This window comes from Mytilus californianus, unplaced genomic scaffold, assembly GCF_021869535.1.
Source record: "Mytilus californianus isolate M0D057914Y unplaced genomic scaffold, xbMytCali1.0.p SCAF_8, whole genome shotgun sequence".
NCBI lineage: Eukaryota > Metazoa > Mollusca > Bivalvia > Mytilida > Mytilidae > Mytilus > Mytilus californianus.
The window spans coordinates 99,787,300-99,803,812 of NW_026262734.1; the positions used below are offsets into that span (position 1 = coordinate 99,787,300).

The 16,513-nt window shown below is 32.7% G+C and overlaps 1 long non-coding RNA gene across 2 annotated transcripts; it reads left to right on the forward strand.

Annotated features, from left to right (window-relative positions):
• The first annotated feature begins 10,001 nt into the window (after positions 1-10,001).
• Positions 10,002-13,956, forward strand: LOC127710715 (uncharacterized). 2 transcript variants are annotated; one of them, XR_007986293.1, is made up of 5 exons: positions 10,002-10,126; positions 10,765-10,866; positions 11,253-11,430; positions 12,371-12,484; positions 13,510-13,956. It is a non-coding gene; the product is annotated as an uncharacterized LOC127710715 (long non-coding RNA). The 2 variants fall into 2 exon arrangements; XR_007986292.1 differs by lacking the exon at positions 12,371-12,484 and having other exon boundaries at positions 11,253-12,335.
• The last annotated feature ends 2,557 nt before the right edge of the window (positions 13,957-16,513 follow it).

Genomic DNA, 16,513 nt, shown 5'->3' on the forward strand with positions numbered 1-16,513 from the left:
CCAGAGATTTGGTAAATATTGTTTATTCTGACTTTTACGTGTTATCAAATTTGACGAGTTTTTTATGGGATTAATAATCCATTCACTTTGTAGTCCTTAGTTAGAAAATGAACAGCAAACAAGTTTGTATTTATTTTGCACTATTACCAAATAACATGCAATCAATTTGTTCGAACAAAATGCCGATAATAGTTGTTTTTACTTCAAAAAATGAAAATCAAGAAAATAGTTTCTTACATATGAAACTAAATTAAAATACATGAGATGGAGTACCAATTTCTAGAAGCCGATATTGCAGGTTCGTGTCGAAGAACTTTCTGTTTAATTTATGGACAGCTATATTTTGACAAATGGTTCTCCACTACGAGATTGCAATATGACTAAAGTTGACGACTGTGTGTTGATCTCCTTATATTCAGCAACTTGGATTAAAAGAGACGAAGAAACAAGCAACAGTTGGTGGATACTTCATTTATTCTTTCATTCTGACGTTTATAAATATAGCGACATATAAAATAGTATATAATATATGTCTTAAAATCTGCATGTATGATTTTATGTGTTGTAGGCGATCATTCCAGATTGTCGTTTACCAAAACAATCAGGATTATGTGAAGCAAGGTTTCTAAGATTTTATTTCGATCTTTGTTCGAAACAATGCAGAATATTTGTCTATGGTGGATGTGGAGGCAATGGAAACAATTTCAAGTCGTTGAAAGAATGTCAAGAGAAATGTATGGTTAAAACAAGTAAGAATTATGTATTATAGTTTGTCTATCACACGCAATAAAATTCAGAGCATGAGAAATATAGGTATGCTCTCTCCAATTATGACACATCATGATAAATCCCTCAATAAAATGTTGGAAAGTTTGAATACGAAATTAGTATGAATTAAAGAATGTCATTTGGACATCAAACCAACGATCCAGACAACTCGTGAGATCAATACAGGTATTCGTACAACGAGCTCTAAATCAATCCGAATCTTGTGGATAAAAAAAATCAAATATCTTGCTGGTTTTACTTTCTTTTAATTATTCAAGAAAAACAGGGAAATTCTGTGCCTATATTCAACGAAAAAACCCCGAGAACCCCGATAAAAGGAACACAGATGATGTGCTAGTAACATGAATTATTAAAACAAATCTAGGTTAACACAGACACTATGTTTCCTGGGAAGACAAATGAATCATTACCTCGGCTTTTGACTTTTCAATCAAATCGATGTGGCTATCATTGATAAGTACCTTCTATTACAGATTGTATACAAGTTTTATTTGTTGACATAGTTGTTTGATTTTATAGGGATTAAGATTACAACAAAATGTGGACTGCTGCATCCCAATTGCGCGAGCGCATCTTAAGACTAATTGAACGGTTTATTGTTAAACACAGCACACCCCTACATCGTGCAGTTGGGTTCGTGTTTCTCAAATTGTTTTTTGTGCACTGATGCATGTTGCTGATAGTTTTTATTAGTTTGTCTGTTTTTCCCAATGAGAAGTTTGAATGTCCAATGTTGGTACGTTTTGCGCATGCTTAAAACCGATACAAAACAATTTCCGCCGGCTTACAAAACGTAGACGATAGGGAACCAACTACGGAACTTTATTTGGGGTTTAATTAATTAAATAAAGCAATTACTATATGAAGTTATAAAGTACATTACATACACTAACTATTTATCATTATATAATACTTCAGACGATCGACGGCACGGAGACAAACCGGCTAAAAATATCTGGTCTACAAATTTGATAGTATAAAAGATATGTGTATAATTTTAACTCAAGATAGATTGTATAATAAAAATGACAGCAATAGTGGAACACAATGACTACAATTTTTTATAGGCATCAATTTAGTGTTCCAACTTTATTGGAACACAATGACTACACTATTTTGTCAGCATGTCTACTTTTTGTTCAACTTATTCACTTACTCACTTGTCACAAACAGTCAGTTGTTTTGATACTCAGCCTGGCTCGTTTAACAAAAATATTTGACCATATCAACCAAAACTAACAATATTTTCACTTTATTATGAAAATTTATATAGCCGCATAATAAATCAGTATAATGTTTAACTCAGAATGGATTGTATAATAAAAATGACGGCAATATTGGACCATAATGACTACAAACTTTTGTCCTCTTCAATTTACAGTGCCAGCATGTCCTCTTTTGTTAAAAAAAACTGAGTCGTAACAAAAACAGTAGTTTTGATATCTCAGGCTGTCTCGTATATAAAAAATATTTGACGCATCAACCAACACTGACAATATGTGTGCTTGATAATCAAATGTATGACATGTATGAGGTGGTATCATCTTGAAACTGACTGATTATATTTATGATCATTTGCACTTTATTATAAAAATTTTATAGTCGCATCATAGATCAGTAAATTTTTAAACTTAGGACGAATTGTTTTAAACAAATGACAGAAATAATAGTACATAATGAACCATGATGACTACAAAATAATGACCGCTTCAATTTACAGTGCCAGCATTTCCTCTTCGCATACAAAATATTGAACCGTCACTAAAGTCAGTAGTTTTCATATTTCAGGATTGTTTGTATAGCAAAACTATTTGACTGCTTCATTTTACACTGCCATGACTGACCATATCTGTACTTTATTATTATGAAAAGTATGAGAAGGAACCACCTGGTAATAGTAAACTGACTGACTGTTAGCATATTTATGCCGGTTGATTCTTTTGTTTTTGTTAGCTAATCGTTCCGGGGAAAATATTTCATTCATGTTGACTGAGACTAGTAGTCTCAGATGTTAAGGACGAGTTTATTTTGTCCGACGTGTGGACAGGTCTGCTTATGACATATTGCCGTGTTTAAGACTTTTCATATCAGCCCTGAGCTTTTATCATGTAAACAATACTGTTCTTTTTCCCGGTACAACAAATTACTATACTTGTTGGTGACTCTTTATACATATTATACACATTAAACATTTCTTTTTTCATATTATATTTTGATATTATTACGTGATTAGTTTCTGTATTGGCCTTGTTATTGGTCCACGGCCAGTTGTATTGGCCTTCGGCTTCGTGTTAGGCCAAAACAGCTGGCCGAGGACCAATAACAAGGTCAATACAGAAATAATCACGTAATGATATCTTTACTAATTAACAATTAACTACAGTGTTTTTTGTATTTCCTTCCACATTTTTTTGATGATTTGTTAACTCTTTTCAGTCACTATAAAGTGTTACAATTCATACTTAGACGCAAAATATAAATAGTAATTGGAAAGGTACTGCCATTGCATAAATAGAAATAGGTCTTAGACTATCCATAGACCATGACCAAAGAACAAAGACTTAAACGGGTCATCATCATTCAACAATCCATTTGCCTGGTTCGGGTTGAAAAATATATGATACCTAACAAAAAAATGAAAAGATAAAGTAAAGGCACCCATTTAACTGCTAAAATGTTTTAAATAGTTATGAGGTCGACAAGAAATGATATTTGTTATAATCTAGATCCGTTGCCCAAACCTGAAACAATTCAAGTGTCTGCTTACAAATTTTTTTTTTAAATGAATGTGACCGTCTTCAGTCAGAAATATTGGCTACAGTACTCTGAATGTTTGTTTGTGGTGAGTAAATAAAACAGCGTCTTCCAAACGACAGTTTACATTAAGTTGTGTTTATCATAGCTTTCTATCTAAAAACTAGAGAAGTTACGAAATTCTGTATTGGCCGGTTCAGAACTCGGCCATTATATAAAATAGATATTGGCCGAGTTATTCTGTATTGGCCGAGTTAACACTTTTGTATTGCATAGGCAGTTTTCATCATATTAAGTCCAATAACAAAGTAGTTAATTAATAATCTTATTTAGATCATTTTTTTGGCTTTAAAATTCTATCCTTGTTGATCGATAGAAATTGAGAATGGAAATGGGGAATGTGTAAAAGAGACACCAACCCGACCAACAATTAATAATAAAAAATCATGCATCAGAGACTAAAATCAACTAAAATACATCCTTGGGTTTAGTGTTTTAACGCGTTGACAGTCAAAGAAGACATGACATGTGCAATGCCAAAATAAAAGTATCGAGGCAGTAAGATAGTTAAGATTTAATATCGTTTTGTCATCAAAAAATTAAAACATAACTAAATTTGTATTCTTTTCAAATGGTTTTTTGGTATGTATAAGTACACATCCACGTTCATTTTCTATATAGAGATTTGTCTATCTATATAAAACATTATACACATGTATTATAAGGTTAATCCTAACTATCCTATCTCCCCCTTTTTATTAATATTATATTTATATTGTGTCATAGATCCAATTTATTCATTCAGTGTAAGTTTATAGATATAAGAAGATGTGGTATGAGTGCCAATGAGACAACTCTCCATCCAAGTCAAAATTTGTAAAAGAAAAACCATTATAGGTCAAAGTCCGGTCTTCAACACGGAGCCTTGGCTCACACCAAACAGCAAGCTATAAAGGGCCCCAAAATTGACTAGTGTAAAACCATTCAAACGGGAAAACCAACGGTCTAATCTATATTAAAAACAAGAAACGAGAAACACTTATGAACCACATCAACAAACGACAACTACTGAACATCAGCTTGTTATTGTTAATATGTGGTTTTTATTTAGTTAAGCCATTTCAATTGATATTTTATAGTGTGTCAATTTATATTGTAATGTTACACCACTACTTCCAGTTTTGGTGAAGGTTGGCGCCCGTTAAAAACGTTTAAACCCGCTGTATTTGTTTGCACTTGTCCTAATTCAGGAACTTGTTGTTAGTGGTTGTCCTTTGTTGATGTGGTTCATAAGTGTTTCACATCGCTCGTTTTTTATATAGATTAGACCGTTGGTTTTTCTGTTTGAATGGTTGTACATAAGTCATTTTTGGAGCCCCTTATAGCTTGATGTACGGTGTGAGCCAAGGCTTTGCGTTGAAGGCCGTACTTGATCTATAATGGTTTACTGTTTACTAATTGTAACTTGGATGGAGAGTTGTCTCATTTGTACTTACACCACATCTTTTGTCTAGTATACATCAATTAATTTGTAACATATAAATTAAAGGGATGTTTACCTTATAGAACTATGTCTTCACTGTTGTGGACCTCCTCCATGTTGTTCTACCTGTTTGCGTAAGTAGAGATGTCCTCAGCCTAATACTTTGTATATAATGTGTGCGATAAGTGAATTGTAAGTTTCGTTGATGAGTATGTCGTATTCGTCAAAACCAGTTATAATAATATTCATAATAGTTGTAGTATCTTTAGGAATAATATGATTTATCAAATGACTGTAATTGTTTTGTTTTTTTTTTTTCATTGGATAAAAACATAGGAGATCCTCTTTGATAACACATTATATTCACGACGGGTTAATATGAGATTCGGAACACCTAAATATAGATTTTCGGAGGCAAAATCAATGACGTAGGATTATGACGTAATGCACATTTCTCTTCTTGTTTTCTGTGTATTTCTCTGGTAAACTTTATTGAATATTTCAACTAATGAAAAATAGCAAATGCAAAAGAAGATGATATATTTAGTATAAAAACAGGGAGCAGTTTTAAATGTATCTTGAGCAAGTACAAGAAATAATTTTTTTTTAGATGTGGTTACCTAATCTCAACGCATCGCATATTTAATAATTTTTGATAAATTCTCGAAGCAAATACTATACTTATGTGATTATCATAATATTGATGTCCTCATCATCGAGAAAACGAATTATTTACAATACCCATGTGCACGTAAACATGATTCTTGACCCGTGCACTTTTGTCCAATTTTGTAAGGTAAAGAAATATACAAAATTCAAAAACATGAAACACCTAAAAGCAAAAAAGGAAACAAATAATCGTAATTTGACGGTTTATAAAACTAGCTGGTAAATTTGTAAGCATATTTGGTCTATTACGATTATTTATTTTCTTTTACTACCAAAATGCATTTTTCAACTTATGTCGTCTGATTAAAGTATACTTTTACGGATTATAAACAGCTAGGGAAAACGTACTTTTTATCTGCTGTAGCATTCACAAAGCCTGGGTTTTGTCCACGTGTACCACCGGGTACCGTCGGTACTTCCGTTGAAGAATGTAGTCGTGACGACGGTTGTCAGGGTGATAAAAAATGTTGCTCAAACGGTTGTGGACATGTCTGTTCCGTTCCAACCGGCGGAATAAAGCCCCAACCAGGTAATTATTTTATATGCTTAAGCAATGCGCTATTGAAAGACATTAAAACTAGAAAAATAATCATTTCCAAACAATGCACCACTGGTTGGGCTATGTTCATATATTTTTAAAAAGCTGATATGAAACTTGATACATTTAAATCCTGATAGTAGTTTTAAAGTGGAATTGAAGACAGACATTATTGACTTCATTGGTTAGTGCTTTCATAAAAACAGGGAAACAACAATATGCATTATCTAAATTTAGCGCATTTATTTTCGAATGTTGCATTAAGGGAAACTTTGTTTCAATATAAAAAAAAGCGATGTTGTGAGTTCAAATAAGTGGATACTTATGCTTTCTAAAGTGTTTTTGATATTTTGCAAGACCACTTTTTAATTCTGGTAAACATCATTTGACTTGCTATATATTAATAAAAAGAAGTTTTACTGTATAGAACCAGAACGATGTTGTAGACCTCCTCCATGTTGTAATAACTGTTTAGATAAGTAAAGATGTACTCAGCCTCATATTTTGTATATAATGTGTGCGATAAGTGCATTGTCAATTTCGTCAATGAATATGTCGTATTCGTCAAAACAACATTCACTTGATAAAACTCATTGATGTTACCAGGCTTATTTTTGTCTAAATATCTTTTATTTATGATGAATTTATTTGCCAAAAAAACATTGTAATTATATAATATTACTTGTCATGAATAATATTTCAATTCACATAGGAAATAATCAAGCCAATAGACCAAACAGTAAACACACTTGACTATACCGAATATACAGAATTCATACCGCAAATGATAAGACATAACACAATATCCAATCACACTTAAAAAAGAAACATCCTAAATATAAACATAAATGTTGGATGTATAAATACTGAGACATATCTAATAGTAATGCAAATTCACACTCGGCACAACAATCATATTTGGGAATATGTCAAGTTCGATATTTAGCAGACCAGACGATATAGACAATTGTCTACCATATTTATCTTGGTGTTTTCTCTATTGTTATTGTAAGTTCAAAATACTGTCTATTACTTCAATACAAAACTTATCCAATACAAATAAACTCATCATAAATATCAGGATTGAAATTTTGTAATTGCGACTGACGCGCGTTTCGTCTACAAAAGACTCATATTGATGTATATACTTGCCTATATATGTTTAAATTAGGTATTATTATTATACTTATCTTTGCCTGTAGAAATAAGTGACGACAATAGTTTTGTTATGGATAAATTATCTCAACAAATCAGTTACTAGTATTTCGTGTTCTTATTTATATGAACGAATGTCAAAAGAATACAAAAGGACAATAGTATTCGTATAAGCCCAATTATTCTAACGAGAATAACGAGTTAATTATAAAAACCTTCAATTTACAAACTAAACACATTATTTCAACTCTTGTCGATTGTTTTAAGTATACTTTTACAAATTCTTGGGGCGCGGTCCTAATCGTCAATAGTGTCCTAAGGGGTATTACTGACAGATTTGCTGTTTGCTGTCGATGAAGTAATAAATAATTATTTCATAAATAAATTGATTTTAATAAAAACAATTGTTGTTTCTTAATCAGTAACAGGAAAGATTGAAGGTGGCTACCAACAGCAAACTTGACTTGGAAAATCCACAAAGCACAAGTGACGGATTTATATTAAACAGGTTCTATAAACTATCAGCATTCCCATGGGAACCAACTGTGCCCATCTTCTTGCCGACTTGTTCCTTTACTCTTATGAGGCTGACTTCATACAGGAATTTTTTAAGAAGAAAGAAAAGAAGTTAGCAGTAATCTTTAACTTTACTTTCCGCTATATAGTTGATGTTCTCTCACTAAATAATTCAAAATTTGGTGACTATGTTGAAAGCATCTATCCCATAGAACTAGAAATAAAGGATACAACGTCTACAGTTAAATCTGCCTCATATCTTGACTTACATCTAGAAATAGACAATGAGGGTCGGTTGAAAACAAAACTTTACGACAAAAGAGATGATTTCAGCTTCACAATTGTGAACTTTCCATTACTATGTAGCAACATTCCAGCAGCGCCTGCATACGGAGTATATATCTCCCAATTGATAAGATATTCCCGGGTTTGTATTTCCTATCATGATTTCCATGATAAAGGGTTGCTGCTCATAAGTAAGCTATTAAACCAAATGTTGAAATCATCCCTTCGTAAATTGTACGGAAGCCATCACGAGTTGGTCAACCATTATGGAATATCCGTTTCACAGGTGATAGCGGATATTTTCCTATTGTCGTTACAACAATCCCGTTTCCTTTTCACGAATGTGCCCTTCCGAACAGCAAGCTATAAAGGGCCCCAAAATGAGTAGTGTAAAACAATTCAAGCAGGAAAACCAACGGTCTAATCTATATAAAAAAAACAAGAAACGAGAAACATTTAATAACCACATCAACAAGCGACAACCACTGAACAGTTTATTTTTCATTTTTAGTCATGGCGTCGTCAGTGTATTTTCAATTTATGAGTTTGAATGTCCCTCTGGTATCTTTTCATCCCTCTTTTCTAGGATTTCTCAATCTTCTCCAAAACACTGCACTACAGTGCATTTTGTCATATCCTAACCATAGTAGATTCATTCCGAATATTTATAGCCTTCAAAGCTTAAAAGACCTGTAAAGATTCGTGATGATAATTAGAATAAAGGTAATCTGGAACATTGGCTGATCTTCCACATTTGCATCAATGCAGCAATTTTCTAATTTTGTTTTTATCTAAAGTGAACCTTATCTAGACTCGTCCATGAGGGAACACAGTTTGAATAATCTCCTATACGCATACACTTGGTTTTAACGCTCTAAAACATGTGTATATTGGTAGCTTTACTGTCCGTCTTTTTGTACTTAAGAATCAAGATGAAGTCTGGATAGAAGCGTTTCGTTGGCTTAGATCGCATTGCAGCAACACGATCGTCTCTTATGAACCATTGTACCATATTCCGTATTGAGACATTCTTGGCCGAATCTGGATTGGTAAGGCAGATGACGCATTCGTAGATGAGACGATAACCAAGTCAACATTACCTTCCATGATCCGATGAAAGTTTAAGCGATTTCATATAGCGATTCATACAAATTAACTTATCACAATAGTCAGCAATGAGGTAAACGACAAGCGATCAATCACTGTGCAATTCACCATTAAATGAATTTAAGTCGTTAATGGTCATTTATTTTAAACATATCAGACAAATAAATTAGTCAGTTACGTTAAGTCTTTCATCAATTTTCAGACTATACCACAGCGGTTAGTTATTTTTTTTAGACATTTCTCTTGCAGTTAACTCAGTACATTTCAGTAGCATTTCATGCATTCAGAATAAAGTTAATGTGATCAGGTAAATAAGAACTCCTGAACTATCTGAACATATATTGAACAGATCTCAACTGACTGCAAGCAAATTATCTAAACAGTACGAATTTATTGCTCTACAAATTGACTGAAAGACTGAAAATAAGGGAATTTCCGATATGACGTTTCCTTGGAGTTCGGTATTTTAGTTATTTTACTTTTTGAAGAGCTATTCAGATCAAAATTGGTTTACTAGTTAAACATAAAAGCGGATCTTTGACCTTACGTAATTCAAAATTAAATGTGGTTACCCCATTTAATTTATCGTGGTGATATTATTTGTCCAATTCATGTTTATATGTTATGTCATTAATCATTGCGTAAACAAACACGGATCTTATTGTAGAAAACACCTTTCATGAATATTTAACACAAAGGCGTTAACATTTTTTTATCTGTCAATATAAATTTAAGACGATCTCTGGTAGTTTTTTGTCTTACCATACGCATAATAATGAGGCCAATTTGGATATTAATCTTTTGTGTTATTAGTAGCGTCAATTGTAAAGGTAAGTCGGATAGTTTTATACTGGGTAGTAATATTTCAGAATAATTCAATTTACAACTACTCTAAATATCAGCTCAACAATGTTAAATCTGCAAATATGCGGAAAATTTGGGGAAGCAAAATAATTTTTGTTCTTTCCTCGCCGGAATTCGAACTTATGCTATTGGGATATCGAGACAACACCGCATGTACTGTGTCCATCGCTCTAGACCACTACGCCACCTAGACTGATTTTCAGCTTTCGGTGGACTAGTGTTACCTTTCCTCATCAGTAGAATCTAGAGTTGTAACACAGTACATGATGTATTAAGCATGAAGATGTAATTGATTGCAGATTAGCCAAATATCTATAGTAAAGGATTGTAAGATACAGTCACAGAAATATATAATTATAAAGACACATTATCTAATTTTGATTAAGTTCTTCATTAGAAATGCTGCATTATCATGATGGTTACTTTTGTATGTTAAAGAAACAGAAGCCAATTAGAATCTGAGTTGATAAAACTTCGGATGCTTTTTTTCAAATGATATTCTGTCATTCTCATCAAATGAAATCTATTATTGAAATCAAATATCTTAAAGGAGTAATAACGTCCAGAAGATGAAAATGAATAACTTCATGTTTATAATTTTCAGTTTGTGAAAAAGGGTCACCAAAAGGTCAGTGTGGACTAGGACCGGGTGGTACGCAATGCCAATGGGGATATTATTGTAGGAATTCAGTTTGCTGCCCGATTCGTAAGTAGTCAAATGAACATTAGACGATCCCAAACATTGTTTAAGGGGATAGACATTGGGTACGATGGATAACTCCTATCTATTTTAAGTCGCTTGTGCATGTTTGATACTCTTTATTTTGATATTGATTAAGAATCTCTGTTGGACATATTGTTTGCATTTAACATGTTTAATAAGTAGGATACATATCATTTAACCAGCATCAGTAAGAATTGGACAGCTAACCCTCCAAGATTATTCATTAGTCAAAGAAGAGGTGCTTCATACCAAACGTCAAAAAATACAAAGCTAATAATTTATTACGTTAAAGAGGTGTTTCATTTACAAACTCATCACCAATGACGCAGAAATATAACAATTAGAATTCTACACAAATCTAATTGCAGACTGAAAACCGAAATTTCATCAGAGGTTGTGCAAACTCAGACTAGTCCCTCTATACCAGGGAGTACCAACTCAGGTCTAGGCTCTCTATACCAGGGAATACAAACTCAAGCCTATGCCCTCTATACCAGGGAGTACCAACTCAGGCATAGGCCCTCGATACCAGGGAGTACCAACGAAGTATATGATCTAAGTATTTCATCTTTTAAACAGTTATTTTTTTATTCTCAATTCGACAATAACATTTCACCAGGTACTTCGAAAAGCAATATAGCTGATATACCTTGGACAATTATCAGAAACAAGCAATGATAAGAATATAGGTATATGTAATTGCATAATGGCAATACAATATGTTAACAAAAAACGAGGTGGTATATTGATTTTAATCCTTTAAAGTATTTGCTGTCTGTAAACATCATCGTTTGCTAAAGATATCATTCGTGTGGATTCACTGCGGATATCGATATGTAACGATCGTGTTATAACAGTTTGATATCGTCCCTGAATCCGATTTTAACACAATATGATCAGAAGTGTGTAACATTAATTAAAAAAAAAAGATACGTTAGTTATTTTACGGATTTTATGGTTTCATTTTGTTTCAACCGCAAGGGATAAGGTAAGGTTTCTGTCTTTATAATCGACATGACTATCATGTTTCAATATTTTCAAATACAAGTATGCATGTACCAACATATGGATGTAACTATGAAAACAAATGTTTTCAAATAATCATGTATTAGTGAAAAAATATTTTAATATATTTATATATATTTGTTAAACACTGCAAATAAACAAGCATTTCTCTTTCAGTATATACACACACGAATAAGACGAAATATAAGCCGTATTAAAATGTATCTATCCAGTAACAAAGTATAAAAATGTTGTCGATTTAGTAAGCTTTTGTTGTTGATTTTAATGGTTGACTAGTTTTGTATTTGACATCCTGATAGCTTGCAAATATTGCAATCCCCACCCTTCTCGTACCTGTGGAATGGTTGTCGGATCAAACAATTGTCTGTATGGTTATCATTGTATTGGAGGTCCTGCTGATGAATATTTTGCCTGTTGTCCAAATGGTAATTATATCAGTTACACTTTTGTTTACTTACAGCTTTATCATGTTTCGGTTTCCAAAGTAAATACATTTTGTTTTGTCTTACACGCATAATAATGTGACCAATTTGGATATTAATCGTTTGTGTTATTAGTAGTGTCCATTGTAAAGGTAAGTCGGATAGTTTTATACTGGGTCAGAATAATTCAGTTTATATATTAAGACACTTTTTCTAATTTTGATTAAGTTCTTAGTTAGAAATGCTGCGTTATCATCATGATTAAATACATATCAATAATATAAAATAGTTTAAACATTTATGTACATGAAAGACAATAATTTCTGTATGTAATAAATGAGCGAAGATGCAACAGTTTTATCCAAAAATTGTTTCACAATCATTTAATTTTGATATGTTTAAATTCAAATTACGTTGGATCAAACGTTTTACAAAAAAAACCCATTATATTCTCTAATCAGAAAGGAAAAGTATATACTTTTACATTAGAATGAACAATTTGTCATGTCTCCTTTTGAAACGATAAAACCAACATTACATCTATGTTGAAATTAGGCTCCAACTTTCCTCTTTCTATTTTTTCACTTTTTTTTTATTTTATAACGTACTTTATGCTATGTTTTCCTCTCTTTGATACATACCATATATGTTACATTTTGTAAATATAGAGGTTTAAAAAATCACGCTTCTGTTGTGAAGATACTTAAAATTCAAGAATATTTTGTTTCGTTTACCTTCTGGTTCTCATAAATGATCTCTTTTTTTCTTATAATAGAGACTCAACTTTGAAACCTAATAAGCTCAAATGCGGCTGGATAGCGGTTTAATTGAATACTTAAAACTACTCAAAGTACAGGAAGGGGTAGTTCATAATTTTAGTCAAAGTTAAAGATCGAGGCATACACATGTTGAAAATATCCGTCACAGCCATAACTTTTGACCTCTGCAAAAACCAAATGCATGTGAACTTCCCATTCCAAGATATAATTGTGTACGAAACTTTTATTATTAGCATGTAATATAGTTTAACGCTTTTCCCTTATATGTAGACATATTCGTGTGTACATTTTTTTATAAAAATGTTTTATAATACGCTGAACATCAAATTGTACTATTAAAATTATTTTGAATTAATTGATATAAACTTATAACAGTTCACGTAATTTTATTTTCACAGCTGCCTAACCCAACTCAATAATCAGCTACATTGGTATGTCTAAAGTACATCGTGATGTTGGAGAAAAGAAATGTTATTATAGATGTAAAGATCTTATTAACTGACTGTTTTATCGACAACAATGTATTATATCAACCATTACATTGCTTAAAAAACTAGATTTTCAATTAGACGAAAGGATGTGTCAGTCCTGCTTGACGTATCAAAGTCCAGACGTTATACCTCAGTGCATATATTGTAAAGAGAACGAAATATAGCCATTTACATGACTTCTGGTTTTACATGTTTTATTTGAGGCTTGCAATGAAGTGACATTACTCGACATAACCAATCTATTTGAACGTATGTGGGCAATTTGCATTGAAGCATGACGGAGGGGATCATAGATTGCGTGATTCTTTTGCTCGTTGAATACACATACTTTGTTGGAATAAATGTTAATTTAAACCCAATCTATTTTAAATCTTAACATATTTTGTTATTAAATTCTGTGCGATTTTATTGACAAGAATATAGAGGAAATAGTTAATCTAGTTACAGGTAATCAAATACGCCAATCATTAATTATGTCCATATATTCTTGTTTCAAATATGCATAACCCTGTCGCATTTATGCGTCTGTCCCAAGTCAGGAGCCTCTGTCCTTTGTTAGTTTTGTATATTTTTTTTAATTTTAGCTCACTTATATGTTTCGGAGTTAAGTGTGTCATCCTTTTTTGCTGAAGTAAAACATTTTTTTTTTTTGGGGGGGGGGGGGGCAGATTTTCTTGCTGTATTTAAGACCCATTGGTGTCCTTGGGCTGTTTTTTGCTCTTTGGTCGGGTTGTTTTCTTCCCGTTACCATTCTCAATTTTATGCATGTGTATCTATACTATAAAATAACGAGGTCCAATGTGTTAGCCGGCATGACGTATAAACGACGAATCAAAGAATTTAACTGTATATATAACTAATATAGGACAATGGTGTAGTTTAATATTTACACTATTCCATGCCCTTTTGTTTTCCACATAATTAGTACTACCAATGATTAAGAAATTTCGAGGCGAATCCGACACCGGTAATAATAATAGATGTCACATGTAGTTTCCTGTTAATTTTTGTTAATCCCTCCTCTATCAGGAGAACCTTGAATTCTTCCAGTAGTTGTTTTATACCTATGTAACACGTCTATTTTCTTCCACCTAAATACCACTACTAATTTTGGTTAATTACATTGAAGTTAAAAAATAAACAGGACAGGACGGGATCAAGCAGACAGATTTCAAAAGCAGAGAAAACTGTGCACTTTACAATCAGCATGAATTTATCAGATGCTAATACGAATACTAATAATGCAAGCTAAAAATGAGACATACCGTATATCGGGTTTTTTTCGCGTCGGCTTTTTTTTCGCGATTTCATGACAAAATGGGCAGGTTAAATTTTCACTGTGTATAATTTTCGCTGAATGGGAAACTTCACGCGAAATATAACTGTATAGCATTGTTAAGATGTAAATTACAAAAGAATGATTGACCAAAAAAAATTTAAATCACAAAAATACTGAACTCCGAGGAAAATTCAAAACGGAAAGTCCCTAATCAAATGGCAAAATCAAAAGCACAAACACATCAAACGAATGGACAACAACTGTCATACTCCTGACTTGGTACAGGCATTTTCTTATGTAGAAAATGGTGGATTGAACCTGGTTTTATAGCGCTAAACCTCTCACTTGTATGACAGTCGCATCACATTTTATTATATTGACAACGATGCGTGAATAAAACAAACAGACATAATAGGTAAAAATGTCAAAATAGGGGTACAGCAGTCAACACCGTGTCACAATCTTAGGTAGTCGATCACAAATAATTAAGAGTTGTACAAACGAAAATACACAATTTATAGAACTTCAAAAGAACGTAAATTATGCACATTTGGGCATGTTAGAAATAGAAGGCTTTAATCAATACAGATATACAAGTATCCGTGTAAAAGTGATTTATTTTTATTCTATTTTTACATTAAACTATTAAATGCATATTGTTTGGGTTATGACACCTATCAATACAATAGCTCGTCAATAATTAACATCTGATTGCTGTGTTTTCAAAAGGTGTGACACGTCTGTTTAGCCAATTTAATTATTATCAAAACAGAGATTTGATTAAGTATGCTCATTCTTGTGATCTATTGAACAATACAAACACTCCATAATTAGCAGTATAATGTTTAAACTTTCAAATTTTGATTAACTAGGAATAAGCAGGGAAATTTACGCGGGGTCAAATTTTCGCGTTTCTTTACCTACCGCGAACAAAGCAAAAATTAAACACACGATATATGGTATGTACTTTATGATGAAGACATAGGTCTGGAGCTGGCATGTCAGTAACTGCTAGTAGTCCTTTGTTAATTAATGTATCATTGTCATTTTGCTTAGTTTCTTTTGGTACCTATTCTGACATCGAACTCGGACTTCTTTTAAACTGAGTTTTACTGTGCGTATTGCTGTGTGTTTCTTTATTCTACATTGGCTAGAGGTATAGGGTAGGGTTGAGATCTCACAAAACATGTTTAACCCCGCCGCATTTTTGCGCCTGTCCCAAGTCAGGAGCCTCTGGCCTTTGTTAGTCTTGTATGTTTTTTTAATTTTAGTTCATTTATATGTTTTGGAGTTAAGTATGACGTCCATTTTCACTGAACTAGTACACATTTTTATTTAGGGGCCAGCTGAGGATCACCTCCGGGTGTGGGATTTTCTCGCTGCGTTGAAGACCTATTGTTGGTCGGCTGTTATTTGCTCTTTGGTCGGGTTGTTGTCTCTTTGACATATTCCCCATTTCCATTCTCAATTTTATTTTTATTTAATTCAGTCACGGATCGGATATTTGCTGGTGTGTTCTAGTCTATTATATTCCTAAAGCCTCGTTGGCCTAGGGGTATTGTGGTAGCGTCCTCAGTTCGACCGAAGAGTATCTTGAATTTTATTTCTAGTAAGGCATACAATTAGAGTCTG